This window comes from Vidua chalybeata, chromosome 8, assembly GCF_026979565.1.
Source record: "Vidua chalybeata isolate OUT-0048 chromosome 8, bVidCha1 merged haplotype, whole genome shotgun sequence".
Taxonomy (NCBI): domain Eukaryota; kingdom Metazoa; phylum Chordata; class Aves; order Passeriformes; family Viduidae; genus Vidua; species Vidua chalybeata.
In genome coordinates, this window is record NC_071537.1 from 36,658,776 (window position 1) to 36,685,551 (window position 26,776).

Here is a 26,776-nt window from a genome sequence, read left to right on the forward strand (position 1 = left end):
CCCACACCCCACCCCCCTTATTCAGTCTCTTTTATAGTTTCTTGGAGGTTTCTTCATTCGCGTCTCTTGCCATAGCGGTGGGCGTAGCTTGAGCATCCCTCTGCATCGTGTCTGCGTTGTGTCGAGGCAGGTGATCGTTGGTTTCACAATCGGTTCCGGACAATGATGGGCGTACCCGGAGCACTCCTACGTTGTCTAGTCCGGTGGCTGTTGCCTGGTGGTCGCTGATTTCATAATCAGCTCCGGCCATCCCCCAACATCCTTAGCCTGTGTCTGCAAGAGAAGCTAAGAAAAGCTCCCTAAATGGTGATTAATCATACTTGCGGTCTTGCGTTTTGCAATATGTCTATAGCCTTGCAATATGCCTATAGCCTTGCGGTTTGTAGCAGTTGCTTCTTTATTGTCCTTTTTTTAGTAAAACCCACGAGTTGCTGTTTCCCAACTTCACAGATGCTTCCCCTATCTCCTAACAAGCAAGCTAGTCCCTCATACTTTAATTTTATTTTTCCTCCTTTAATATTCCAATTCCTTTGATGAACAAACAAGTTACCACAGTTTATCACAATCCCCCATTTTCTCTTTTACCATTTCGTTCATCAAATCGCTTTGCTGTTTCGTAGGCTAGAAGTAAAGTGTTTAGCATTGTCCTGACTAGAAACACCACTAGGACAGAGCAATAGAAAACTAATAATTCGCCAATAAGGGTGGAGTCCTAGCCTTGATTTTGTTTTGTAATATCCTGTTTTCCCCTTTTTGGCTTGCTGCTCCCTTGGTGTTTCGGAGGCACTTAGACTGGTCCTTTGAGGGATCCTAGTACTCGGCTGGCAATAGTTGGAGCATTTCAGCATTGTTCCACTTAGAGGGGGCTTGGCCTTTTCCTCTCTGCCTCGCTCGCCGACTCGGGTGCTTCGAGCCGCGAGGTAAACCATCTTCTCGGCAGCAGCAGTACTCGCCTGAGCGTCCCCTTTTCCGCTCCTGCCTAGCCTTGTACTGTTCCCAGTTCTTATCTTTGACCAGAAGTGGGTTGCAAGGAATCCCCTTCAGTTCCTTTCGACAACACCCTTTTATTACCTGAGCAGCAAATGGAGTGGGCTCGTTAGTATGAAAACAAAAATACTCAGGGTATACTCCCTTGGTAAATATTTCCCACCACTCAGATCCAAAACTGACCCACCAATTTTCCAATTCTCCTATCCTTAGCACAGTTTCAGTTAGTTTTCGCTGAGTTTTATAGCACTCAGTACAAACCCCAATTGGTGGTCTTCCCCTCTGGCAATGGACCCACCACCGTTCTTGGCAAATTTTACATATAAAGCACACAAAAGGATAACAATCTCCACAACCTTCCTTGTTACAAATCACTATATAGTCTTTAGCTAGTTTGTAATTGTATCCCTTTGCTTCCCCTTATGGTTGATTTGGATGATGTCCACAGAGTTCATTAGTTTTTCTTAAGAGTCACTTTCAAGTTCCCAGGCTGGCTAGTCACTCTTCACTGGTTATTTGTGGCAACCGGGCCTTTCACTCGGCTGGCGTGAGTCCACCCCTTTTCGGCCGTCTTGACTGCCGTTTCTGTGATACTTGATCTCCTGGTTTTATCTTATGGATTGGTGGTCTCTGTGCCAACACTTCTTTCTTCCTCAATTCTTGCCCTCTGCTCATAATTTGGGTGATGTAAAATTTAATATGAGAATCTTTTAGGCAGGGGTGATCTTTGGGCATTCTAAATAACATTTCAAATGGAGAGATTCCCACATTAGTTTGGGGTTGAGTTCGAATGTTCAATAAGGCAAGAGGTAGACACTTAACCCATGACATTTTTGTTTCCAGCATTAACTTTGTGAGGTTTTTTTTGGGGTTTTTTTTTGGTGTGTGTTTTTTTTTTTTGTTTTGTTTTTTTTTTTTTTTTTTTTTTTTTTTTTTGTTTTTTTTTTTTTTTTTTTTTTTGTTTTTTTGTTTTTCTTCTCCATTCATCCTTTCCACCCTCCCGAGCTCTGTGGATGCTATGGGGTGTGATATTTCCATTGAGTTCCCAAATCTGTCAGGACATCTTTTGCAATTTTAGAGGTGAAATGGGGTCCCCGGTCTGAGTCTAAACACTCAATTAATCCATACCGGGGGATAATTTGCTCTAATAATACTTTTACCACAGTGTTCGAAGTAGCTCGGGCCGTAGGATAAGCTTCCACGTAATGGGTTAAGTGGTCTACCAGTACCAATAAATATTTATACCTCCCCACTTTTGGTAATTCTGTAAAATCTATTTGTATATGTGAAAAGGGTCGTTGTACCAGTTCCCTTCTGCCCATTGGTATTTCTCTTAATTGTTGTTTATTTATTCTTTGACAGGTTAAACATTGTTGGGTTACCTGTTTTGCAAGATTATAGACCCCTATACACATATATTTAATTGCAAATTGGTCAACCAGGGCTTGAGTTCCCCAGTGGGTTTTCTCATGGATTGCTTGCAGGAGCCTCATTGCCATTCTTTTTGGGAGTACCTCCCGCCTGTCCGGTAGTATCCACTTGCCTCCCTCTTTTTCCTTCACCCCCATTTGGTTTAGTTTTTGTTTTTCCTGTACCGTGAAGGCTAACACATGGTTAATGGGTCCATGGAACCGGCAATGTTTCTCTTGGGGGTCTTCACAGGCACACTCATGATTAATGAGTCCGTGGCACCATCAATGTTCCTTTTGGGGGTTATCACAGGCGCACTGTATCGAATCAATTCCGTATGCATCCCAACAAGCCCAACATGGTTCTTCCTCTAAGTCAGCTCCACAAGTGGAGCAATTTTCCCTTTGTGCGACCCCCCCCTTATATGGTTTTAAACTCATTAGAGCTGCCTTTTTCGCCTCCTGGTCGGCTAAGTTATTTCCCTGTACTGAGTTTCCCATCCCCACTTGATGTCCTTTTACATGAACAATAGCTATTCTTTCCGGACCTCTCAAGGCCTGGAGCACTTTCCGAATTAATTCCCCATGTATCAACCCCTTTCCCTGTGAATTGATAAGTCCCCTTTCTTCCCAGATTTTACCAAATGTATGAACCACCCCATAAGCATATTTTGAATCAGTAGAAATGGTCCCAGCCTTTCCTCTTAGCAGTTCTAAAGCTCTGAGCACTGCATACAATTCACATGCTTGTGCTGACCAGCTGGGACTAAGAGGACCAGATTCTATTTTCTTAAGAATCTTCCCATCCACAATAGCATACCCAGATTTCCTTTTCCCTTCAAGGACCCGAGAGGATCCATCTACATAATATCGATATCCTTCTTCTAATTCCTCCTCTTTGAGGTCTGGTCTTATTTTTGTTTGTTCCTCTATTTGCAAAAGACAATGATGAGTTAGTCCCACAACTGGTTCCCCATATAGAAACTGGGCTGGATTTTGTAAGCTTGTGGTTTCGATACTTAACCTAGGAGAAGAAATTAGGATGCCTTCATACTTTAGGAGGCTGGCATCTGTTATCCATTTATCCGCTTTTTGTTGTAGTACTCCACGGATGTTATGAGGAGATAGAACCTTCAGTTCACTCCCAAAAGTTATCTTTCCTGCTTCTTCTACCAAAAGGGCAGCAGCCACTATCGATTGCAAACAGGCAGGCCACCCTCGACTAACAGGGTCGAGAAGCTTTGAAAGATATGCCACTGGTTTCTTTCCGCCAGCCCATTCCTGGGCTAACACCCCGTATGCCACCCCTTCATTGACATTAATGAATAAAAAGAATGGTCTTTTTAGATCCGGGAGGCTGAGAACCGGGGCATTGACCAATTCAGTTTTCAATGATTTTAACCGGGTCTCATCCTCAGAGCTCCACTTTAATAGCCCATCTGTTGTTAATTTTTCATACAGAAATTTAACTTTCCCACTAAAATTTTCAATCCATTGTCTGCAATACCCAGAAAGTCCCAGTAACTGTCGAACCTGCCTTTTAGTTTTTGGAGCTTCCAGGGAAAGTATTCCTTGGACTCTATCAGTATCCAATTTCTTAGTCCCCTGAGTCAGCCAGTGTCCGAGGTACTTAACTTCCTCTTCCACGAATTGTAATTTCGACTTTGAAACTTTGAGTCCCTTAAGGCTTAAATAATTTAGGAGTTTTATAGTTTCTTCCCTTACTTTTTCTTCTTCTTTCCCTGCAATTAATAAATCATCTACGTATTGTAGAAGCACAATCCCCTCCCCCTGTGAATATTCTGCCAATATTTGTTCCAGAGCTTGCCCAAACAAATTTGGGGATTCTGTAAACCCCTGGGGAAGGACTGTCCACCTCAATTGTTGTTTTCTATGTGTATCCGGGTCTTCCCATTCAAAAGCAAAATAATCTCTAGAAGTTTCCTTAAGGGGACAGGCCCAAAAAGCATCTTTAAGATCTATTACACTATACCACTGGTTTTCTGGGCCAAGTTGGCTTAAAACAGTATGTGGATTGGCTACGACCGGGAATCTCTCAACTGTTCTTTTACTGATTTCCCGCAAGTCATGCACCAATCTGTAACTGCCATTCGGTTTCTTTACCGGCAGAATGGGGGTATTGAAAGGGGACATGCAGGGTTCTAAAAGTCCCTTTTCCAAAAGTCTCTTTATTTCTGTTTTTAGTCCTTCCCTCCCCTCTTTGGGTATGGGATATTGCCGAATCCTGACAGGGATTTCTGGGTTCCTGATAGTTACCTCAAAGGGTTCAACATTTGATTTCCCCACACTGTCGGGGGTATACCAAACTTCTGGGTTAATCTTTTTCTCGTCTTCAGCCCGGAGAGGATATAGTTTCACTGTTAGTTCTCCCTTTTTTGCCTCTATCCCTATCCCCAACTCGACCATCAAATCTCTCCCTAATAGATTATAATCTGCTTCTGGAACTAGTAAAAATGACACAATTCCTAATTTAGAATCACTTTCTAAGAGTACATCCTTAATTACAGGTACTCCAAAGGGTTCCCCTTTGGCCCCAATCACCTGTATTATTTCAGGTGAAACCTTACACCCTTGGGGAAGGGTCAGGACGGTTGATCTCTCCGCCCCTGAGTCCACAAGGAACTCATATTCTTGTTTTTAATTTTACCAGGGGCTCTGTTCTTTCTCTTGTCCCCAGTAGATAGAGCCCCCGACCCCCTTAATCTTCTTTGAACTGTTCCTCATCAGCAATCTTCTGCCGACACTCTCTCCTCATGTGTCCCTTCTTCCCACAATAGAAACAGACAATGCTCTCTCCACCTCTCGACTTCCCTTCAAACCAACTCTCGACTTCCCTTCAAACCATCTTCGCTGGACGTCAGTCCGACCTCTGGACTGGCCTCCAGTTCCCCCCACCCCGGGGACTCCGCTGTCCCCCCCACTGCTGCTAACACGATTCCAGACTGCTTTTTAAAACTCTCATCCTCTCTCCCAACACACACCTTTTGAGCCTCTCACAACAACTCATCCAATCCTCTCGCCTGCCATCCCTCCAACCTCTCCAACTTCTTCCGAATGTCCACCCAAGAATCGACCACAAAATGCACCTTCAAAAGTGTCTCACCCTCTGGGGTATTGGGGTCCACCCCTGAATACAACTGGAAAGCTTTCTTCAATCTCTCCCACTATCCAAAGAGCTGCATATTGGCTCTCCTCTTGGTTAAAGGGCTCTTTGGAGTTAATATATATATATATTTAGAGCTTGACAGATCCAATCCTCAAACGACCCAAACACGGGCCAATACAGCTGGTCTCCCCCTATCCGTTTACTCCCCCCAAATTTTCATACAATAATGGATCATTTTAACCCTATCTTTTCCTTTTCTAGAAGGAAAGGCATCCCAATACTTTACCGTTAAGCCTAGTGGAAGTTTTACCGAGATTCTCCCACCCATGGGTTCAGCAGATTTACTTTTTTCTCTGACCCATCTTCTAGAGTGCCTTCTCACACTCAACACAAACAATACGACAGTCGCTTCCCCCAGTTCGTGGCCTACTCCGTCGCCGGATATGGGAAACGCCCTACTATGGGGTCCACACTCACTTGGGGAATCTGAGCTGCCATTTCCCCTCTCACACACACATTCGCATTTGCTACACTCCAGGACTCCCACCCCTGACCGAGCGACCGAGCAGACCGGACTACTCACGTCTTTCCGGCGCCTCCGTTTCTCGACCGGGGCTTCGCCCTGTGTGTCTTCTTATTCACCTCAATCACCCCGGGACTACACACCCCTAAACGACTCTTAAAGACCCCGTTTCCGGGGTTGAGGCTTTGTCCCTTTCACATGCACTCCGGAGCCCGCTTGTACGGGGCCCACTGTCTTTTTCACACGCACACGCATTCCGGAGCCCGCTTGTACGGGGCCCACCGAGCACATACACTTATACTAAATTAGTAAGCCGAAACTTGGGGAAGTTTCTCCGGGGATCCCCCGCCCCAGGAACTTTGACGCAGTCCACCTCCGCGTCTGGGTTAGGCCCGCTTGCTCTCCTCCTAACCCAGGAGCCTCCCCACCGAGGGTAACTCGACGCCGAGGGGGGTGCAGCTCCCCCCCTCCAACGTCCCCCAACCCTGGATGCTCTTGGAACATTAGTCCCTCAATCCAGCAGGTTTGAATCAACCCTGGATGCTCTTAGAATATTAATCCCTCAATCCAGCAGGTTTGAATCAACCCTGGATGCTCTTGGAATATTAATCCCTCAATCCAGCAGGTTTGAATCAACCCTGGATGCTCTTGGAATATTAATCCCTCAATCCAGCAGGTTGAATCAACCCTGGATGCTCTTGGAATATTAATCCCTCAATCCAGCAGGTTTGAATCAACCCTGGAAAAAACCCACCGGGGGCTACTTACGCTTCCTGCGTGTTCACTCTTCCGCGGTTCTTCGTGCACAAAGATTAATGGGGGTAACTTTGCTTGCTACTGAGTTTTAGGTTCGTCGGTAAAGGCCCAAGGAGGAAGCCCCCGCTTAGGTCCACCGCAAAAAGGCGGTGGGGCGCCTCACGCTAGTGGGGCCTCCGTCCCGGGTTTCCTTTATCCGAGTCACGGCACCAAATTGTGATAAATTGAGGCGAATAATTTGATTCAGCCTTTTTAAGGTCAATTGGAATTTTATTAATTACAGCAAGCAGTAGCAAGCAAAACAGCGCTGGGTGGGTAGGGGTCTCCTAACCGCCCCTCCTGCAGTGTCCCACGCTGCAGTGCCCCACACCCCACCCCCCTTATTCAGTCTCTTTTATAGTTTCTTGGAGGTTTCTTCATTCGCGTCTCTTGCCATAGCGGTGGGCGTAGCTTGAGCATCCCTCTGCATCGTGTCTGCGTTGTGTCGAGGCAGGTGATCGTTGGTTTCACAATCGGTTCCGGACAGTGATGGGCGTACCCGGAGCACTCCTACGTTGTCTAGTCCGGTGGCTGTTGCCTGGTGGTCGCTGATTTCATAATCAGCTCCGGCCATCCCCCAACATCCTTAGCCTGTGTCTGCAAGAGAAGCTAAGAAAAGCTCCCTAAATGGTGATTAATCATACTTGCGGTCTTGCGTTTTGCAATATGTCTATAGCCTTGCAATATGCCTATAGCCTTGCGGTTTGTAGCAGTTGCTTCTTTATTGTCCTTTTTTTAGTAAAACCCACAAGTTGCTGTTTCCCAACTTCACAGATGCTTCCCCTATCTCCTAACAAGCAAGCTAGTCCCTCATACTTTAATTTTATTTTTCCTCCTTTAATATTCCAATTCCTTTGATGAACAAACAAGTTACCACAGTTTATCACATCCCGATTGTACCCTCGAATGCTAAACCCTCCTACCCCTACGCAGTAAAAGAATCCTCACCCCGCCCTTCGGGGCTCTCGGAATCTGCCTCCCTTCTGCTTCGTTGTCTCCCTGTTTGCCCCTTCTGTGACCCTTCAATCAACGAGCAGGATTTCAGCAGCCCGAGTGTCCCTCCCGTTCTTCTGGTGGACCCTCAGATGTACCAGCTATCCGAGCTTCGTGCCGAGTGCCTAAAAGCCCCCACGGCTCGGCAACTGGGAGATCCTTTGCATTACAGGGCGAATAAAGGGGGGATGAATGTGTGTGAATGAGAGGCGGGCTGGTTACCCCAGACCTGCTAAGCGAGAGCGGCAGTCTCCCATGCTGCGTTTCCGTCTTTTTCGCGAGAAAAGCGGCCAGTAAAGAGACTAAGCGAGTGATAAAAAGAGTGAGAGAACCCCCCCCTGGGACTGGGTCTCAGAGAAAGAGTGGGACCCCTTAGTGGGGGGGGGGGGGGGAGGAAAAGGTAATTAATTAGAAAAAAAAATTAATTAAAAGGTAAAAAGAGGGTTTTCTTGGCATAATCTATTGGGGAAAAATAAAAGGTAAAATGTGTAGGAGGGGCCCCTAAAAATTCTGCTGGATTGAGGGATAAGAATGCCCAAGAACATCCAAGATCAAACCTGCTGGATTGAGGGATTAATGTTCCAAGAGCATCCAGGGTTAAGTCAAACCTGCTGGGTTGAGGGATTAACATTCCAAGAGCAGCCAGAATTAAGTTTGCTGGGTTGTTGAGAGCACCCAAGATTGAGTAAAAATTTTGCCAGTTTGAAGATAAGTCTGACAGGATCTAGAGTTGGGAACCACACAGCTAGATTGAGGGGTATCCAAGAACACTGGGACTAGCCAGGGACACCTAAAAGTGTAATAGGTGTGTTGAAAAATAAAAGGTACCTTGTTGTTGTGGTTGTTTTGTTATGTGTAAGAGTAAGTAAAAATAAAGTGAAGTGAATGTAGACGAAGGAAAGTATATGTATGCATCCTGCCCTGTTAAGCAGCCTCACTGTGCTTCCCTGCTGTGACTGACAAACACAAGTTACGAACCCTCAGAACTGAAAAAGTTCAATCAAATATTGCTTCCATTGATGACCATGATATTGTCTATAATACCTTGTTACAACTTATGTTATGTAAGTGTTAATACCCCTATCCTACCAGTTTGTAAACCTGATGGGTCATACCGGTTAGTACAGGATCTGCGGGCCATAAACAAGGTAACCGAGGATCTGTATCCTGTGGTGGCCAATCCCTACACGTTATTAACTTGCTTAACAGCCGAGCTAACTTGGTTTACCGTTTTAGATTTAAAAGATGCCTTCTTTTGCCTTCCTATCCACGAAGCCAGAAAATTTTTGCATTTGAATGGGAAAATCCTAAGAGCGGGCGAAGAACTCAACTGACATGGACCAGACTCCCACAAGGATTCAAAAACTCACCCACTTTGTTTGGAGAACAACTTGCAAAAGAATTAGAGACCTGAGAAGCCCCTCCAGAGGAAGGGAAGTTGCTACAGTACGTAGATGACATCCTGATAGCCACACGGACAAGGGAAGCATGCATGGCCTGGACGATAAGCCTCTTGAACTTTTTGGGGCTCCAAGGGTACCGAGTATCAAAGAAAAAAGCCCAAGTAGTAAAACAGAAAGTAACTTATCTGGGCTACGAAGTCAGTGCTAGACAACGTACCTTGGGCCGAAACCGGAAGGAGGCAATATGCCAGACCCCAAAACCTCAGACTGTAAAGGAACTACGAACTTTCCTGAGGATGACAGGGTGGTGCAGGTTATGGATCTATAACTATGGACTGTTTGTTAAGCCCTTATATGAACTGATTGCAACTGAAAGCAGGAACATCCAAGAGACAAAGGAAGCTACGCAAGCTTTCAACCAGCTGAAAAAAGCCCTCATGTCAGCTCCAGCCCTGAGATTGCCGGACGTGAGTAAGCCTTTCCTTTTATTCTCCCATGAGAAGCAAGGAATCGCCTTAGGAATACTAGCACAGGACCTCGGCCCATATCGGAGAGCAGTGGCTTACTTCTCTAAGCAATTGGATACAGCAGCTAAAGGGTGGCCTGGGTGCCTCAGAGTTGTTGCAGCAGTCGTACTGAACATCCAAGAGGCACACAGATTCACCCTAGGCCAGAAAAGAACTGTGCTAGTGTCTCACACAGTGTCTGCAGTGCTAGAGGTAAAAGGTGGGCATTGGCTTTCCCCACAACGGCTCCTGAGATACCAAGCTATCATAGTGGAGCAAGATGATGTAGAGATAGTAGTGACTAACATTGTCAATCCAGCCTCCTTCCTCAGTAGAAACCAAGGGGAACCAGTGGAACATGACTGCCTGGAGACCATTGAAGCCACCTACTCCAGCTGCCCTGACTCGAAGGACACCCCTCTGGAGAATGCAGAAGTCTCGTTTACTGATGGAAGCAGTTATATCATCAGTGGAAAACGGCACGCCGGGTAGGCAGTTACAACGTGCAAGGAAGTAATATCATCTGGGCCCCTGCCAACAAATACCTCTGCACAGAAGGCCGAGATAATTGCTCTAACTCGGGCCCTAGAATTGGCAAGAGGGAAAGAAATAAACATCTACACGGACTCGAAGTATGCATTTGGAGTAGTGCATGCTCACAGAGCCATTTAGAAAGAGAGAGGACTGCCGAACTCTCAAGGGAAAAATATTAAAGATGCATCAGAAGTACTGCGACTTCTAGAAGCAGTCCAGTTGCCAGAGAAAGTAGCGATCATGCACATTAAGGCGCATCAGAAGATAAACTCAGAATTGGAAGAAGGAAACGAGCTGGCAGATAGGGAAGCAAAAGAAGCAGCAAGAATTGAGGTCATAACTGAGGCAGCCCTGATTCCAGACGGGCAAATTTCCCCTAAAGGTAAGCCAAGATACAACAAACTAGAAAAAAAATTAATCTATGAGCAAAAAGGAGACTATAACCAAGAGGGATGGGCCACCATAGAAGGAAAATTAGTTCTACCCTCCTATTTATTATGGTCCCTAATAAAGGAAGAACACCAGAAAACCATTGGGGTATTGATGCTCTATCATAACTAGACATTTACAACTCGACAATGTGACCTTTGCCTCCAGACCAACCCCAAAAATACTCCCAAACCAAAGCTTAGCCAGATTAGGAAGGGTCATGGGCCGGAGCAGCAATGGCAGATTGATTGTACAGAATTGCCAAGAAAAGGGGGGTATAAGTTTTTACTGGTGCTAACAGATACCTTTTCAGGATGGCCAGAAGCATTCCCCATCAGGACTTCTAAAGCTCAAGAAGTAACTAAGGTATTGGTACAAGAAAACATACCACGCTTTAGAGTCCTGGCCACAATCTCCTCAAATAGAGGACCAGATTTTATTGTAAAATTCGTGCAACAAGTTAGCCAATACTTGAACATAGACTGAGAACTTCACACCCCATATAACCCACAATCAAGTGGTCAGGTAAAAAAAAATGAATCATTTGATCAAACAACAAATTGTACAATTGGGACAAGAAGCTAATTTGTCATGGACTCAATCCCTCCCATTAGCACTACTGCAGATCCGAACCAAACCCAAGACTAAAGAAAAGCTAAACCACTTTGAATTGCTTTATGAAAAACCATATGGGGTGCGAAAGAGAATGTCTACCCAAGACATGTCACTAACCTCCTGTATGTTAAGTCTCTCAACTTGGTGTATCCAGCACCAATCACTAGCTAATAAACACAAGTCATAACTAGTGAAATACACTGTTTAGAAGACTTTATGTCACCCAATTATAATTCTATTAATTTTAGTTACTGTAAGTTTAATGATGTCTACTTTAACACTCATGTAGAATTCGAGGATGTTAAAACACATGGCCAGTCTGACATCACTCTCTAGAACTCATAGAATCTTACTGAAAGAGGACGGTCATGATAGTAGATCAGAATTTAAATCAAGACCCCTGTAGTAAAAGAATTGACTATATTTTAAGAAAAGGGGGGACTGAAGCAGAGATTTTTAGAGTTAGGTTAACAAAATGAATTAAGCATTTCTAATTTAGCTTGTAGAGTTATGCATTGAATTTTCAACCTTTTACTTAAGAAACCTCTGCCTAGTACAAAGGGCATAGGAAAATGCAAATTTCGGAAGCTTCTTGCATAAAGAACAATACCAGAAGAAGCAAAGAACCCAGATAAAGAAGCTCCTCTGTCTCCAAGCCTATCAAGACTGACAGACCTACTCAGATAAGCACCAAAGGACCAAAAGCGCACGCGCAGAGAGGAAAAGTTCAAAAGTTCAATCATGAGGAAGACCACAATCTTCAGCCTCAGGACCACCAAGAGACCCCCCGTACGACCACCACAGCAAACCACGCATGCCCAGAAGGGCGTGGACTTACTTAGCATGAGAAGCGAGGACAGGCGGGGCCAGGGGTTGAATACGCATGAAAAAGTTGTGCAGTGTATTACATATGGAACGTTGTCGGAACCCAAGGTGTCCCTCAGACACTCTTGGATGTTCCGGGCCCAGGGCAGAAGCCTCTGAGACCCTGGCAGGCGGCCAGGAACCCCTGTGGTCTTGAGTCTGACCCATGGAACAATTTACCAACCTTGCAGGAAGAACAAGAAATCACAAAAGTTTAGATATTATAATAGAAGTAGTCACAAAGTGAAAGGTAGGATTTTTGAGTGCTGTACAGGGGGGTTTTAGGCCTTGTACAGAGGGGTCTGAGTTTTGTACATGGGGGTCAGAGGTTCTAAGATGGAGGGATTTGGGCGTGCCCTGTCCTCCTTCTTTCTTCTTCCTATTCCCCATGTTCTTGGTGGTGTTGGCACTCACAGATTGGTTTAGAGTAGAAAGTCACTGTTCAACATAGGTAATAGGCATTGGGGAAAAACTATAAACACCTAATACGTAATGTGTGATAGAAAAGATGGCACCAGCCCCTCGAGGGACAGAGACGGAGACAGGGACAGAGACAGGGACAGAGACGGAGACAGAGAAGAAGACGAAGAGAGACGCAGAGAGAGACGCAGAGGGAGAAGAAATCAGGGACAATGTCAGGGAGTCTGTGTGCCTTGAGATAACATGCAATAAACTGCCTTGAGACCAGATGACTGAAGACTACTGAGTCTTTCTTTGAAGGCACGGGTTGGAGGAGAGACTTTACCACCACCCGGAGTCACCCCAATCTGGGGGAAGGCTCCGGCAGAACGTCTTTAAGAATAAAAGTGTGGGTCAGACTGAGGCTCGGGGCACAAGTTTTGGAGAGCTATCTCACTTGTGCCAGGCGCTGACATACATACCCACTTCATAACTACCCCAGGTTATGGAGTCTATTTATTTATTCCGCGTATCGTTTCAGAGGTTTCTTCCCTTCGCCAGGCTGCAACGTGCCCGCTAGTACCAAGAACTGGGCAGGAGTGGGCAGAGAGCACGGCCATCTGCCAGCAGGTTGCAGCTTGCCCAGGAAAGTGCAGTGTCCTTGGAATGTGCAGCAAATCTTATTTCCTGGCAAGGTCGGGCTAAGTCAGCAGTGCTGGTACACTTTCTCCTTGAGAACTGGAGCGGAAAAGCTTTTCGCTAAGATGTAGGCGACTAGAGAGGCAGAATACGCAGCTCCGGAGCTGGCCGAAAGCAAGTGCCGCTTGCCGGCGTCTTTCGGCAGAAGCGGCGCTTCGGAGCGCACCGCTGCCGCTCCAGTGATCTGTGCGCGAAGTAGCCGCTTCTTGTCCTCCGGCAGCCGGAGATCGCGGTAGCTTGCAAGAGGCGAAGAACGAAGCCGCGAAGAAGCCGGCTTGTGTGCGAAGCTCGCAGACAGCTGCGGGACGGTGGCTGCTGCTCTCCTGCCTCTTGAATTCACTCTTGGCATGCCAATGGGAGGTGTTCCAGGACAACTTTCCTGGGTTTTGACCTAGTCGTCATGCATCCCACCTTGGAAATTCTTGTTGCTCCCCAGAGGCTCCGAGATGCAGAGAACACGGTGGCAGCTGCTGAAAAGAAGGGCAACTGTGAGTTGGTCAAGAAGCAAGAACCTAGGCAGCTGCCTGTGCTTGGCAAGGAGCAGCTGCTGGATTCTTGCAATTGCCTTCAGTGCGCACAGAAGCCCGCTGCTCTGCTGCTTGGTTTTTCGCCTTCAGTCAATTACACACTGCTGAAGCTGAGGCAGGCTGTTCAGCTTTGCTGCTTTTCAGCATCTCAGCTGCCCTTCTGCTCTGTGACAGCTCTCCAGGTTTCTTGCCTTCGCCAGGCTGCAACGTGCCCGCTAGTACCAAGAACTGGGCAGGAGTGGGCAGAGAGCACGGCCATCTGCCAGCAGGTTGCAGCTTGCCCAGGAAAGTGCAGTGTCCTTGGAATGTGCAGCAAATCTTATTTCCTGGCAAGGTCGGGCTAAGTCAGCAGTGCTGGTACACTTTCTCCTTGAGAACTGGAGCGGAAAAGCTTTTCGCTAAGATGTAGGCGACTAGAGAGGCAGAATACGCAGCTCCGGAGCTGGCCGAAAGCAAGTGCCGCTTGCCGGCGTCTTTCGGCAGAAGCGGCGCTTCGGAGCGCACCGCTGCCGCTCCAGTGATCTGTGCGCGAAGTAGCCGCTTCTTGTCCTCCGGCAGCCGGAGATCGCGGTAGCTTGCAAGAGGCGAAGAACGAAGCCGCGAAGAAGCCGGCTTGTGTGCGAAGCTCGCAGACAGCTGCGGGACGGTGGCTGCTGCTCTCCTGCCTCTTGAATTCACTCTTGGCATGCCAATGGGAGGTGTTCCAGGACAACTTTCCTGGGTTTTGACCTAGTCGTCATGCATCCCACCTTGGAAATTCTTGTTGCTCCCCAGAGGCTCCGAGATGCAGAGAACACGGTGGCAGCTGCTGAAAAGAAGGGCAACTGTGAGTTGGTCAAGAAGCAAGAACCTAGGCAGCTGCCTGTGCTTGGCAAGGAGCAGCTGCTGGATTCTTGCAATTGCCTTCAGTGCGCACAGAAGCCCGCTGCTCTGCTGCTTGGTTTTTCGCCTTCAGTCAATTACACACTGCTGAAGCTGAGGCAGGCTGTTCAGCTTTGCTGCTTTTCAGCATCTCAGCTGCCCTTCTGCTCTGTGACAGCTCTCCAGGTTTCTTGCCTTCGCCAGGCTGCAACGTGCCCGCTAGTACCAAGAACTGGGCAGGAGTGGGCAGAGAGCACGGCCATCTGCCAGCAGGTTGCAGCTTGCCCAGGAAAGTGCAGTGTCCTTGGAATGTGCAGCAAATCTTATTTCCTGGCAAGGTCGGGCTAAGTCAGCAGTGCTGGTACACTTTCTCCTTGAGAACTGGAGCGGAGAAGCTTTTCGCTAAGATGTAGGCGACTAGAGAGGCAGAATACGCAGCTCCGGAGCTGGCCGAAAGCAAGTGCCGCTTGCCGGCGTCTTTCGGCAGAAGCGGCGCTTCGGAGCGCACCGCTGCCGCTCCAGTGATCTGTGCGCGAAGTAGCCGCTTCTTGTCCTCCGGCAGCCGGAGATCGCGGTAGCTTGCAAGAGGCGAAGAACGAAGCCGCGAAGAAGCCGGCTTGTGTGCGAAGCTCGCAGACAGCTGCGGGACGGTGGCTGCTGCTCTCCTGCCTCTTGAATTCACTCTTGGCATGCCAATGGGAGGTGTTCCAGGACAACTTTCCTGGGTTTTGACCTAGTCGTCATGCATCCCACCTTGGAAATTCTTGTTGCTCCCCAGAGGCTCCGAGATGCAGAGAACACGGTGGCAGCTGCTGAAAAGAAGGGCAACTGTGAGTTGGTCAAGAAGCAAGAACCTAGGCAGCTGCCTGTGCTTGGCAAGGAGCAGCTGCTGGATTCTTGCAATTGCCTTCAGTGCGCACAGAAGCCCGCTGCTCTGCTGCTTGGTTTTTCGCCTTCAGTCAATTACACACTGCTGAAGCTGAGGCAGGCTGTTCAGCTTTGCTGCTTTTCAGCATCTCAGCTGCCCTTCTGCTCTGTGACAGCTCTCCAGGTTTCTTGCCTTCGCCAGGCTGCAACGTGCCCGCTAGTACCAAGAACTGGGCAGGAGTGGGCAGAGAGCACGGCCATCTGCCAGCAGGTTGCAGCTTGCCCAGGAAAGTGCAGTGTCCTTGGAATGTGCAGCAAATCTTATTTCCTGGCAAGGTCGGGCTAAGTCAGCAGTGCTGGTACACTTTCTCCTTGAGAACTGGAGCGGAAAAGCTTTTCGCTAAGATGTAGGCGACTAGAGAGGCAGAATACGCAGCTCCGGAGCTGGCCGAAAGCAAGTGCCGCTTGCCGGCGTCTTTCGGCAGAAGCGGCGCTTCGGAGCGCACCGCTGCCGCTCCAGTGATCTGTGCGCGAAGTAGCCGCTTCTTGTCCTCCGGCAGCCGGAGATCGCGGTAGCTTGCAAGAGGCGAAGAACGAAGCCGCGAAGAAGCCGGCTTGTGTGCGAAGCTCGCAGACAGCTGCGGGACGGTGGCTGCTGCTCTCCTGCCTCTTGAATTCACTCTTGGCATGCCAATGGGAGGTGTTCCAGGACAACTTTCCTGGGTTTTGACCTAGTCGTCATGCATCCCACCTTGGAAATTCTTGTTGCTCCCCAGAGGCTCCGAGATGCAGAGAACACGGTGGCAGCTGCTGAAAAGAAGGGCAACTGTGAGTTGGTCAAGAAGCAAGAACCTAGGCAGCTGCCTGTGCTTGGCAAGGAGCAGCTGCTGGATTCTTGCAATTGCCTTCAGTGCGCACAGAAGCCCGCTGCTCTGCTGCTTGGTTTTTCGCCTTCAGTCAATTACACACTGCTGAAGCTGAGGCAGGCTGTTCAGCTTTGCTGCTTTTCAGCATCTCAGCTGCCCTTCTGCTCTGTGACAGCTCTCCAGGTTTCTTGCCTTCGCCAGGCTGCAACGTGCCCGCTAGTACCAAGAACTGGGCAGGAGTGGGCAGAGAGCACGGCCATCTGCCAGCAGGTTGCAGCTTGCCCAGGAAAGTGCAGTGTCCTTGGAATGTGCAGCAAATCTTATTTCCTGGCAAGGTCGGGCTAAGTCAGCAGTGCTGGTACACTTTCTCCTTGAGAACTGGAGCGGAAAAGCTTTTCGCTAAGATGTAGGCGACTAGAGAGGCAGAATACGCAGCTCCGGAGCTGGCCGAAAGCAAGTGCCGCTTGCCGGCGTCTTTCGGCAGAAGCGGCGCTTCGGAGCGCACCGCTGCCGCTCCAGTGATCTGTGCGCGAAGTAGCCGCTTCTTGTCCTCCGGCAGCCGGAGATCGCGGTAGCTTGCAAGAGGCGAAGAACGAAGCCGCGAAGAAGCCGGCTTGTGTGCGAAGCTCGCAGACAGCTGCGGGACGGTGGCTGCTGCTCTCCTGCCTCTTGAATTCACTCTTGGCATGCCAATGGGAGGTGTTCCAGGACAACTTTCCTGGGTTTTGACCTAGTCGTCATGCATCCCACCTTGGAAATTCTTGTTGCTCCCCAGAGGCTCCGAGATGCAGAGAACACGGTGGCAGCTGCTGAAAAGAAGGGCAACTGTGAGTTGGTCAAGAAGCAAGAACCTAGGCAGCTGCCTGTGCTTGGCAAGGAGCAGCTGCTGGATTCTTGCAATTGCCTTCAGTGCGCACAGAAGCCCGCTGCTCTGCTGCTTGGTTTTTCGCCTTCAGTCAATTACACACTGCTGAAGCTGAGGCAGGCTGTTCAGCTTTGCTGCTTTTCAGCATCTCAGCTGCCCTTCTGCTCTGTGACAGCTCTCCAGGTTTCTTGCCTTCGCCAGGCTGCAACGTGCCCGCTAGTACCAAGAACTGGGCAGGAGTGGGCAGAGAGCACGGCCATCTGCCAGCAGGTTGCAGCTTGCCCAGGAAAGTGCAGTGTCCTTGGAATGTGCAGCAAATCTTATTTCCTGGCAAGGTCGGGCTAAGTCAGCAGTGCTGGTACACTTTCTCCTTGAGAACTGGAGCGGAAAAGCTTTTCGCTAAGATGTAGGCGACTAGAGAGGCAGAATACGCAGCTCCGGAGCTGGCCGAAAGCAAGTGCCGCTTGCCGGCGTCTTTCGGCAGAAGCGGCGCTTCGGAGCGCACCGCTGCCGCTCCAGTGATCTGTGCGCGAAGTAGCCGCTTCTTGTCCTCCGGCAGCCGGAGATCGCGGTAGCTTGCAAGAGGCGAAGAACGAAGCCGCGAAGAAGCCGGCTTGTGTGCGAAGCTCGCAGACAGCTGCGGGACGGTGGCTGCTGCTCTCCTGCCTCTTGAATTCACTCTTGGCATGCCAATGGGAGGTGTTCCAGGACAACTTTCCTGGGTTTTGACCTAGTCGTCATGCATCCCACCTTGGAAATTCTTGTTGCTCCCCAGAGGCTCCGAGATGCAGAGAACACGGTGGCAGCTGCTGAAAAGAAGGGCAACTGTGAGTTGGTCAAGAAGCAAGAACCTAGGCAGCTGCCTGTGCTTGGCAAGGAGCAGCTGCTGGATTCTTGCAATTGCCTTCAGTGCGCACAGAAGCCCGCTGCTCTGCTGCTTGGTTTTTCGCCTTCAGTCAATTACACACTGCTGAAGCTGAGGCAGGCTGTTCAGCTTTGCTGCTTTTCAGCATCTCAGCTGCCCTTCTGCTCTGTGACAGCTCTCCAGGTTTCTTGCCTTCGCCAGGCTGCAACGTGCCCGCTAGTACCAAGAACTGGGCAGGAGTGGGCAGAGAGCACGGCCATCTGCCAGCAGGTTGCAGCTTGCCCAGGAAAGTGCAGTGTCCTTGGAATGTGCAGCAAATCTTATTTCCTGGCAAGGTCGGGCTAAGTCAGCAGTGCTGGTACACTTTCTCCTTGAGAACTGGAGCGGAAAAGCTTTTCGCTAAGATGTAGGCGACTAGAGAGGCAGAATACGCAGCTCCGGAGCTGGCCGAAAGCAAGTGCCGCTTGCCGGCGTCTTTCGGCAGAAGCGGCGCTTCGGAGCGCACCGCTGCCGCTCCAGTGATCTGTGCGCGAAGTAGCCGCTTCTTGTCCTCCGGCAGCCGGAGATCGCGGTAGCTTGCAAGAGGCGAAGAACGAAGCCGCGAAGAAGCCGGCTTGTGTGCGAAGCTCGCAGACAGCTGCGGGACGGTGGCTGCTGCTCTCCTGCCTCTTGAATTCACTCTTGGCATGCCAATGGGAGGTGTTCCAGGACAACTTTCCTGGGTTTTGACCTAGTCGTCATGCATCCCACCTTGGAAATTCTTGTTGCTCCCCAGAGGCTCCGAGATGCAGAGAACACGGTGGCAGCTGCTGAAAAGAAGGGCAACTGTGAGTTGGTCAAGAAGCAAGAACCTAGGCAGCTGCCTGTGCTTGGCAAGGAGCAGCTGCTGGATTCTTGCAATTGCCTTCAGTGCGCACAGAAGCCCGCTGCTCTGCTGCTTGGTTTTTCGCCTTCAGTCAATTACACACTGCTGAAGCTGAGGCAGGCTGTTCAGCTTTGCTGCTTTTCAGCATCTCAGCTGCCCTTCTGCTCTGTGACAGCTCTCCAGGTTTCTTGCCTTCGCCAGGCTGCAACGTGCCCGCTAGTACCAAGAACTGGGCAGGAGTGGGCAGAGAGCACGGCCATCTGCCAGCAGGTTGCAGCTTGCCCAGGAAAGTGCAGTGTCCTTGGAATGTGCAGCAAATCTTATTTCCTGGCAAGGTCGGGCTAAGTCAGCAGTGCTGGTACACTTTCTCCTTGAGAACTGGAGCGGAGAAGCTTTTCGCTAAGATGTAGGCGACTAGAGAGGCAGAATACGCAGCTCCGGAGCTGGCCGAAAGCAAGTGCCGCTTGCCGGCGTCTTTCGGCAGAAGCGGCGCTTCGGAGCGCACCGCTGCCGCTCCAGTGATCTGTGCGCGAAGTAGCCGCTTCTTGTCCTCCGGCAGCCGGAGATCGCGGTAGCTTGCAAGAGGCGAAGAACGAAGCCGCGAAGAAGCCGGCTTGTGTGCGAAGCTCGCAGACAGCTGCGGGACGGTGGCTGCTGCTCTCCTGCCTCTTGAATTCACTCTTGGCATGCCAATGGGAGGTGTTCCAGGACAACTTTCCTGGGTTTTGACCTAGTCGTCATGCATCCCACCTTGGAAATTCTTGTTGCTCCCCAGAGGCTCCGAGATGCAGAGAACACGGTGGCAGCTGCTGAAAAGAAGGGCAACTGTGAGTTGGTCAAGAAGCAAGAACCTAGGCAGCTGCCTGTGCTTGGCAAGGAGCAGCTGCTGGATTCTTGCAATTGCCTTCAGTGCGCACAGAAGCCCGCTGCTCTGCTGCTTGGTTTTTCGCCTTCAGTCAATTACACACTGCTGAAGCTGAGGCAGGCTGTTCAGCTTTGCTGCTTTTCAGCATCTCAGCTGCCCTTCTGCTCTGTGACAGCTCTCCAGGTTTCTTGCCTTCGCCAGGCTGCAACGTGCCCGCTAGTACCAAGAACTGGGCAGGAGTGGGCAGAGAGCACGGCCATCTGCCAGCAGGTTGCAGCTTGCCCAGGAAAGTGCAGTGTCCTTGGAATGTGCAGCAAATCTTATTTCCTGGCAAGGTCGGGCTAAGTCAGCAGTGCTGGTACACTTTCTCCTTGAGAACTGGAGCGGAAAAGCTTTTCGCTAAGATGTAGGCGACTAGAGAGGCAGAATACGCAGCTCCGGAGCTGGCCGAAAGCAAGTGCCGCTTGCCGGCGTCTTTCGGCAGAAGCGGCGCTTCGGAGCGCACCGCTGCCGCTCCAGTGATCTGTGCGCGAAGTAGCCGCTTCTTGTCCTCCGGCAGCCGGAGATCGCGGTAGCTTGCAAGAGGCGAAGAACGAAGCCGCGAAGAAGCCGGCTTGTGTGCGAAGCTCGCAGACAGCTGCGGGACGGTGGCTGCTGCTCTCCTGCCTCTTGAATTCACTCTTGGCATGCCAATGGGAGGTGTTCCAGGACAACTTTCCTGGGTTTTGACCTAGTCGTCATGCATCCCACCTTGGAAATTCTTGTTGCTCCCCAGAGGCTCCGAGATGCAGAGAACACGGTGGCAGCTGCTGAAAAGAAGGGCAACTGTGAGTTGGTCAAGAAGCAAGAACCTAGGCAGCTGCCTGTGCTTGGCAAGGAGCAGCTGCTGGATTCTTGCAATTGCCTTCAGTGCGCACAGAAGCCCGCTGCTCTGCTGCTTGGTTTTTCGCCTTCAGTCAATTACACACTGCTGAAGCTGAGGCAGGCTGTTCAGCTTTGCTGCTTTTCAGCATCTCAGCTGCCCTTCTGCTCTGTGACAGCTCTCCAGGTTTCTTGCCTTCGCCAGGCTGCAACGTGCCCGCTAGTACCAAGAACTGGGCAGGAGTGGGCAGAGAGCACGGCCATCTGCCAGCAGGTTGCAGCTTGCCCAGGAAAGTGCAGTGTCCTTGGAATGTGCAGCAAATCTTATTTCCTGGCAAGGTCGGGCTAAGTCAGCAGTGCTGGTACACTTTCTCCTTGAGAACTGGAGCGGAAAAGCTTTTCGCTAAGATGTAGGCGACTAGAGAGGCAGAATACGCAGCTCCGGAGCTGGCCGAAAGCAAGTGCCGCTTGCCGGCGTCTTTCGGCAGAAGCGGCGCTTCGGAGCGCACCGCTGCCGCTCCAGTGATCTGTGCGCGAAGTAGCCGCTTCTTGTCCTCCGGCAGCCGGAGATCGCGGTAGCTTGCAAGAGGCGAAGAACGAAGCCGCGAAGAAGCCGGCTTGTGTGCGAAGCTCGCAGACAGCTGCGGGACGGTGGCTGCTGCTCTCCTGCCTCTTGAATTCACTCTTGGCATGCCAATGGGAGGTGTTCCAGGACAACTTTCCTGGGTTTTGACCTAGTCGTCATGCATCCCACCTTGGAAATTCTTGTTGCTCCCCAGAGGCTCCGAGATGCAGAGAACACGGTGGCAGCTGCTGAAAAGAAGGGCAACTGTGAGTTGGTCAAGAAGCAAGAACCTAGGCAGCTGCCTGTGCTTGGCAAGGAGCAGCTGCTGGATTCTTGCAATTGCCTTCAGTGCGCACAGAAGCCCGCTGCTCTGCTGCTTGGTTTTTCGCCTTCAGTCAATTACACACTGCTGAAGCTGAGGCAGGCTGTTCAGCTTTGCTGCTTTTCAGCATCTCAGCTGCCCTTCTGCTCTGTGACAGCTCTCCAGGTTTCTTGCCTTCGCCAGGCTGCAACGTGCCCGCTAGTACCAAGAACTGGGCAGGAGTGGGCAGAGAGCACGGCCATCTGCCAGCAGGTTGCAGCTTGCCCAGGAAAGTGCAGTGTCCTTGGAATGTGCAGCAAATCTTATTTCCTGGCAAGGTCGGGCTAAGTCAGCAGTGCTGGTACACTTTCTCCTTGAGAACTGGAGCGGAGAAGCTTTTCGCTAAGATGTAGGCGACTAGAGAGGCAGAATACGCAGCTCCGGAGCTGGCCGAAAGCAAGTGCCGCTTGCCGGCGTCTTTCGGCAGAAGCGGCGCTTCGGAGCGCACCGCTGCCGCTCCAGTGATCTGTGCGCGAAGTAGCCGCTTCTTGTCCTCCGGCAGCCGGAGATCGCGGTAGCTTGCAAGAGGCGAAGAACGAAGCCGCGAAGAAGCCGGCTTGTGTGCGAAGCTCGCAGACAGCTGCGGGACGGTGGCTGCTGCTCTCCTGCCTCTTGAATTCACTCTTGGCATGCCAATGGGAGGTGTTCCAGGACAACTTTCCTGGGTTTTGACCTAGTCGTCATGCATCCCACCTTGGAAATTCTTGTTGCTCCCCAGAGGCTCCGAGATGCAGAGAACACGGTGGCAGCTGCTGAAAAGAAGGGCAACTGTGAGTTGGTCAAGAAGCAAGAACCTAGGCAGCTGCCTGTGCTTGGCAAGGAGCAGCTGCTGGATTCTTGCAATTGCCTTCAGTGCGCACAGAAGCCCGCTGCTCTGCTGCTTGGTTTTTCGCCTTCAGTCAATTACACACTGCTGAAGCTGAGGCAGGCTGTTCAGCTTTGCTGCTTTTCAGCATCTCAGCTGCCCTTCTGCTCTGTGACAGCTCTCCAGGTTTCTTGCCTTCGCCAGGCTGCAACGTGCCCGCTAGTACCAAGAACTGGGCAGGAGTGGGCAGAGAGCACGGCCATCTGCCAGCAGGTTGCAGCTTGCCCAGGAAAGTGCAGTGTCCTTGGAATGTGCAGCAAATCTTATTTCCTGGCAAGGTCGGGCTAAGTCAGCAGTGCTGGTACACTTTCTCCTTGAGAACTGGAGCGGAGAAGCTTTTCGCTAAGATGTAGGCGACTAGAGAGGCAGAATACGCAGCTCCGGAGCTGGCCGAAAGCAAGTGCCGCTTGCCGGCGTCTTTCGGCAGAAGCGGCGCTTCGGAGCGCACCGCTGCCGCTCCAGTGATCTGTGCGCGAAGTAGCCGCTTCTTGTCCTCCGGCAGCCGGAGATCGCGGTAGCTTGCAAGAGGCGAAGAACGAAGCCGCGAAGAAGCCGGCTTGTGTGCGAAGCTCGCAGACAGCTGCGGGACGGTGGCTGCTGCTCTCCTGCCTCTTGAATTCACTCTTGGCATGCCAATGGGAGGTGTTCCAGGACAACTTTCCTGGGTTTTGACCTAGTCGTCATGCATCCCACCTTGGAAATTCTTGTTGCTCCCCAGAGGCTCCGAGATGCAGAGAACACGGTGGCAGCTGCTGAAAAGAAGGGCAACTGTGAGTTGGTCAAGAAGCAAGAACCTAGGCAGCTGCCTGTGCTTGGCAAGGAGCAGCTGCTGGATTCTTGCAATTGCCTTCAGTGCGCACAGAAGCCCGCTGCTCTGCTGCTTGGTTTTTCGCCTTCAGTCAATTACACACTGCTGAAGCTGAGGCAGGCTGTTCAGCTTTGCTGCTTTTCAGCATCTCAGCTGCCCTTCTGCTCTGTGACAGCTCTCCAGGTTTCTTGCCTTCGCCAGGCTGCAACGTGCCCGCTAGTACCAAGAACTGGCAGGAGTGGGCAGAGAGCACGGCCATCTGCCAGCAGGTTGCAGCTTGCCCAGGAAAGTGCAGTGTCCTTGGAATGTGCAGCAAATCTTATTTCCTGGCAAGGTCGGGCTAAGTGAGCAGTGCTGGTACACTTTCTCCTTGAGAACTGGAGCGGAAAAGCTTTTCGCTAAGATGTAGGCGACTAGAGAGGCAGAATACGCAGCTCCGGAGCTGGCCGAAAGCAAGTGCCGCTTGCCGGCGTCTTTCGGCAGAAGCGGCGCTTCGGAGCGCACCGCTGCCGCTCCAGTGATCTGTGCGCGAAGTAGCCGCTTCTTGTCCTCCGGCAGCCGGAGATCGCGGTAGCTTGCAAGAGGCGAAGAACGAAGCCGCGAAGAAGCCGGCTTGTGTGCGAAGCTCGCAGACAGCTGCGGGACGGTGGCTGCTGCTCTCCTGCCTCTTGAATTCACTCTTGGCATGCCAATGGGAGGTGTTCCAGGACAACTTTCCTGGGTTTTGACCTAGTCGTCATGCATCCCACCTTGGAAATTCTTGTTGCTCCCCAGAGGCTCCGAGATGCAGAGAACACGGTGGCAGCTGCTGAAAAGAAGGGCAACTGTGAGTTGGTCAAGAAGCAAGAACCTAGGCAGCTGCCTGTGCTTGGCAAGGAGCAGCTGCTGGATTCTTGCAATTGCCTTCAGTGCGCACAGAAGCCCGCTGCTCTGCTGCTTGGTTTTTCGCCTTCAGTCAATTACACACTGCTGAAGCTGAGGCAGGCTGTTCAGCTTTGCTGCTTTTCAGCATCTCAGCTGCCCTTCTGCTCTGTGACAGCTCTCCAGGTTTCTTGCCTTCGCCAGGCTGCAACGTGCCCGCTAGTACCAAGAACTGGGCAGGAGTGGGCAGAGAGCACGGCCATCTGCCAGCAGGTTGCAGCTTGCCCAGGAAAGTGCAGTGTCCTTGGAATGTGCAGCAAATCTTATTTCCTGGCAAGGTCGGGCTAAGTCAGCAGTGCTGGTACACTTTCTCCTTGAGAACTGGAGCGGAAAAGCTTTTCGCTAAGATGTAGGCGACTAGAGAGGCAGAATACGCAGCTCCGGAGCTGGCCGAAAGCAAGTGCCGCTTGCCGGCGTCTTTCGGCAGAAGCGGCGCTTCGGAGCGCACCGCTGCCGCTCCAGTGATCTGTGCGCGAAGTAGCCGCTTCTTGTCCTCCGGCAGCCGGAGATCGCGGTAGCTTGCAAGAGGCGAAGAACGAAGCCGCGAAGAAGCCGGCTTGTGTGCGAAGCTCGCAGACAGCTGCGGGACGGTGGCTGCTGCTCTCCTGCCTCTTGAATTCACTCTTGGCATGCCAATGGGAGGTGTTCCAGGACAACTTTCCTGGGTTTTGACCTAGTCGTCATGCATCCACCTTGGAAATTCTTGTTGCTCCCCAGAGGCTCCGAGATGCAGAGAACACGGTGGCAGCTGCTGAAAAGAAGGGCAACTGTGAGTTGGTCAAGAAGCAAGAACCTAGGCAGCTGCCTGTGCTTGGCAAGGAGCAGCTGCTGGATTCTTGCAATTGCCTTCAGTGCGCACAGAAGCCCGCTGCTCTGCTGCTTGGTTTTTCGCCTTCAGTCAATTACACACTGCTGAAGCTGAGGCAGGCTGTTCAGCTTTGCTGCTTTCAGCATCTCAGCTGCCCTTCTGCTCTGTGACAGCTCTCCAGGTTTCTTGCCTTCGCCAGGCTGCAACGTGCCCGCTAGTACCAAGAACTGGGCAGGAGTGGGCAGAGAGCACGGCCATCTGCCAGCAGGTTGCAGCTTGCCCAGGAAAGTGCAGTGTCCTTGGAATGTGCAGCAAATCTTATTTCCTGGCAAGGTCGGGCTAAGTCAGCAGTGCTGGTACACTTTCTCCTTGAGAACTGGAGCGGAGAAGCTTTTCGCTAAGATGTAGGCGACTAGAGAGGCAGAATACGCAGCTCCGGAGCTGGCCGAAAGCAAGTGCCGCTTGCCGGCGTCTTTCGGCAGAAGCGGCGCTTCGGAGCGCACCGCTGCCGCTCCAGTGATCTGTGCGCGAAGTAGCCGCTTCTTGTCCTCCGGCAGCCGGAGATCGCGGTAGCTTGCAAGAGGCGAAGAACGAAGCCGCGAAGAAGCCGGCTTGTGTGCGAAGCTCGCAGACAGCTGCGGGACGGTGGCTGCTGCTCTCCTGCCTCTTGAATTCACTCTTGGCATGCCAATGGGAGGTGTTCCAGGACAACTTTCCTGGGTTTTGACCTAGTCGTCATGCATCCCACCTTGGAAATTCTTGTTGCTCCCCAGAGGCTCCGAGATGCAGAGAACACGGTGGCAGCTGCTGAAAAGAAGGGCAACTGTGAGTTGGTCAAGAAGCAAGAACCTAGGCAGCTGCCTGTGCTTGGCAAGGAGCAGCTGCTGGATTCTTGCAATTGCCTTCAGTGCGCACAGAAGCCCGCTGCTCTGCTGCTTGGTTTTTTCGCCTTCAGTCAATTACACACTGCTGAAGCTGAGGCAGGCTGTTCAGCTTTGCTGCTTTTCAGCATCTCAGCTGCCCTTCTGCTCTGTGACAGCTCTCCAGGTTTCTTGCCTTCGCCAGGCTGCAACGTGCCCGCTAGTACCAAGAACTGGGCAGGAGTGGGCAGAGAGCACGGCCATCTGCCAGCAGGTTGCAGCTTGCCCAGGAAAGTGCAGTGTCCTTGGAATGTGCAGCAAATCTTATTTCCTGGCAAGGTCGGGCTAAGTCAGCAGTGCTGGTACACTTTCTCCTTGAGAACTGAAGCGGAGAAGCTTTTCGCTAAGATGTAGGCGACTAGAGAGGCAGAATACGCAGCTCCGGAGCTGGCCGAAAGCAAGTGCCGCTTGCCGGCGTCTTTCGGCAGAAGCGGCGCTTCGGAGCGCACCGCTGCCGCTCCAGTGATCTGTGCGCGAAGTAGCCGCTTCTTGTCCTCCGGCAGCCGGAGATCGCGGTAGCTTGCAAGAGGCGAAGAACGAAGCCGCGAAGAAGCCGGCTTGTGTGCGAAGCTCGCAGACAGCTGCGGGACGGTGGCTGCTGCTCTCCTGCCTCTTGAATTCACTCTTGGCATGCCAATGGGAGGTGTTCCAGGACAACTTTCCTGGGTTTTGACTAGTCGTCATGCATCCCACCTTGGAAATTCTTGTTGCTCCCCCAGAGGCTCCGAGATGCAGAGAACACGGTGGCAGCTGCTGAAAAGAAGGGCAACTGTGAGTTGGTCAAGAAGCAAGAACCTAGGCAG